At 32.4% G+C, this 3655-nt stretch overlaps 1 long non-coding RNA gene across 1 annotated transcript; it reads right to left on the bottom strand.

Annotated features, from left to right (window-relative positions):
- Window positions 1–728: 728 nt before the first annotated feature.
- Window positions 729–2375, bottom strand: LOC136226069 (uncharacterized). The gene is made up of 3 exons (XR_010687563.1): window positions 2240–2375; window positions 1992–2071; window positions 729–938 (listed from the first exon to the last, which is right to left on the bottom strand). It is a non-coding gene; the product is annotated as an uncharacterized lncRNA (long non-coding RNA).
- Between the last annotated feature and the right edge of the window lie 1280 nt (window positions 2376–3655).

A 3655-nucleotide genomic window follows, 5' to 3' on the forward strand; every position in this document is an offset into this window, starting at 1 on the left:
AAGAGAAATTCACCACCTTAACAAGCAAAAAAGCATTTATTGAAAAAGCATTTTCGAATTTCAACATTAAATCTCAACTAGTGAACTCAACTTTAACTAGGAATTGAAATTGCCAAAAGCAGAATTGTAACATTAATCTCAACTAATAAACTATACTAGAACTAGGCTTAAAATAATAGTTCATCATATGCTCAACCTAATTGCATTAATCAACAAAATTTCTCAAATATTCCAATCAATCAATTCAATAACTCAAATTGCCAAATCAGAATTCTAACCTTAAATAACAATAATTCACACCAATCACTAAGTTCGAATATCCAATGGCAAACTAAATTAATTGAAGCGTAACGAATTGCAAAAAGATATTCACTGCTAGAATCTGCAGGACAGCCATTCTTACTGCTATTAACTTGTAAATCCTTCTTCAATTAAGTGGATACAGACACTGCACACTAGGCATTTAAGTATTAATTAGACACCTAATAATGATGATTGAATTTACAATAAAAACTTGGATTAAAGACTCAATTTCTCAGATGAAACTACCTTAGCTTGTGGAAATATTCCAAATGATGAAGAATGCCGTAGAAAGAAGAACATAACAAGTGATATACACAGACTAAAAATAGAAAAACAAGTGTATCAAATATTTCTATTGGAAAAACAGAGAATCCAGTACTAAAAGAAGTTAAATTCAGCAGAAGATTATAATAATTTCATGTACATTATCTATATAATAATATTTGAAGCATTTAAGAGCTATAAAATGTAATCCAAGTACCTTAGCTTTAGACAACTTAGACCAAGAGAGAAAAAAGCGTGGACAACGGTGCAGCAATCAAAGTTAGAGCTAAGGATCCAATAAAGAGACCAGGTGGGTTCGATAATCCAAGTGAGATCGAGCCCTCGTCTCTCACGAAATACGCTCTCAAAATCTGCTAAAGAGAAATTTAGAAAATTATTCACAACTCGAATTCAAATATCCAAAAAGAATTAGAGAAAGTCAAACATTAACAGCAATTACGAAGAATAAACGAGAGGAAGAGTGAAGCAGAGCCGGGACTGTGAACTATTCTTTAGGAGGAACCACTTGACAGCTACATCGAATCAATTGAGTTCTCTATTATTTAAATGACACGTATACACCAGTTTCATGGAGAAAAACAGAGGATCGTCTATCTAAGGACAAGACTTGCCAATTCAAAATCGTTAATATGCCTTACACTTCTTCAAACAAGAACTAAAGTTACACATGGACTATTGAGCATGGTGTGCCGTCTGCTACGTACTTCGTATGTGTCTATGCTTTCAACTTTGATAAACATGAGGTTGCTTATGGTCAGAATACCTATACTCATGAAACAGAAAAACTCTTGGAGGTCAAGGCCATCACCGGCCGTCATGTCTCCGTTGATATTGCCTCTGTTTGCTTCAGTGCTTTCTCTGTCATACCCTTGTTTGTGTTTTACTTTATTGAGAAAAGAAAGGCCAGGCTCAGTGAAAGCAAGTGAAATCAAGAGGAAAGGACTATGTGCACCCATTTGACACACTAGTATGGTTTGCTTCTCATTCATTTTACAGTGTCTGTATTAGGAATTTTCTATGCCAAACTTAGTATTCAAGTATGAAATGGTACTATACTCTTCCTAGTTTTATTCAAATAATAATTCTTCTAATTAGTGAAATAAAAGGCAAGTTATAAGAGTGAAGAATAAAAGTGCTTCAAATTACTGTCTTTCTCCTCATATACAAATTAAAATAAATTTCACTATATCAATAGAAGTATATCCAATAAGGACAAGGGAATTGATATTAATTTGCGGGGAAATTATTAATTCTTCTCAATTCTCATCATTGGAAAAGTTTAATTCATCATACAGAGTCATTCCAAGACACAGACAAGATTGAAATTCAGTCCTAATGCCTATCTGTGCAATTGAAATTCATGAAAACTTTTACAAAGTAAAACATATTTCAGAGAAACCCACCCATATAACGATGCTTCTCTTTGTACTGCACAAGAGGGTTCAAGTAATTAATTCAAAGCCCCAAAATTGAAAGATTGTATCTGTAAAATTGTTCAAACAAACATATTGTTAGCAAAAGTCTAACAAAGTCGAACAAAAAAAAAGGAAAGCAAGCATAGGAAACTTCTACTTAATTTGCAAACTAGAGAAACTCTGATTTTGAGGAAAAGAGTACCCAGGGCAACAATCTCAAACAAAATGGAGCTTACCGATTCTTGTTCCAGTCGATTGTGGGGTTTGTCAAATTGACCGAAATATGAAAATAGTGGTGGACGAGGATGGTTCCTAGAGCTAATCGGTATAAGAGAATGATTTCCAGAGCTAATGAAAGATAGAGGCGAGAGAGAGGGAGAGAGCGGTAGTTTCGTGGAGCACAGAGGTGGACTGCAGTTAGGTTTTGTTTGGGTGGGAATGTATCCCGCTCAAAAAGTTAGCACCTATAATGAGCGTAACATTAGAAAATTGAGTAAAGTTAAGTTTTTTAAGACTAATAGTTACCAGTTTTTATTTCCACCCATTAAAAGTATAAAAAGTATGCTTTTAATGAGCGATTTTCTCCCCACTCATTATTTTTTCCTCACTATTGTTTGTTTTTCTTGTAGTGCAGAAATCAAACTGTCAATAATCATATATGCTTTCCTTTCTGTCTACTCAACTTCTAATCTACTTTCTTTCAGACTTCTAGTTGAAATTGCAATGACATACTAAATTGGAATAACAACATTAAAGACGGAATTTTACTTGTTGCTACATAGTAATGGGAACAGAACAAGAAATCAGACTTATATAGTTAGTTGTATACATGGTTTTCTTAAGAGTGTAATATTTTTAAAATAATATCTAAAATACATTTGATTTAACCATTCAGTACCAAATTAAAAATAATGCTCACCTACAAACCATTTAAACATTTTACATAGTGTACTAATTGAAAAAATGACATGAAGAAAAAGTTTAACAATCAACATCCAAACAGTCATTAAAACATTAACATCATTACCAAATGTCAACAAAATCAAGTCCAATTTAGTTTATAAAAGCAAGTTACTAATGAACCACAAAAACCTCTAAAATCTTCAATATTTACTTTCTGAGTATAACCTCAATAATGGTATTTTTAGAACATCTTCGCAACCTCATCAATCGTTTTTCTAATGCTTTGAGCTCAAAAGTGGTTACATGATCTTCAAATTCTAACACCATCTTCTCTAACACTTTTGCATTCTTGAGTAGAAATTCAATAAAGATTAACAAATCCTTATCTGGACAACCAGTGATCTTTATAGTCTTTAGATGTGATGACAAACAATAAAAGACATTCCTATTGAAATTCTAGTAGTTGTCTCCAAAATTGGTCAGCTGAAGGAAATTACAATATTCCTAGAGATAAAAGAGAAGAAAAGGTTAGGACAAGGTACTTAATATATGGAAAACTAGTGACATTTTCTATCGTTACATTTTCTTTATAAACATAAAATTGAGGAAACTCATAGAATGGTTAAACCATTTATTCCACAATGATTATTGAATTAAATTTGACATTTAGAAGGTTCAAAAAATTACCCGATTATAGTGTGATACATTAATAACTAATTTCTCAAGCACATGTGAACTACTAAGTACAC

This window comes from Euphorbia lathyris, chromosome 4, assembly GCF_963576675.1.
Source record: "Euphorbia lathyris chromosome 4, ddEupLath1.1, whole genome shotgun sequence".
NCBI classification, from domain to species: domain Eukaryota; kingdom Viridiplantae; phylum Streptophyta; class Magnoliopsida; order Malpighiales; family Euphorbiaceae; genus Euphorbia; species Euphorbia lathyris.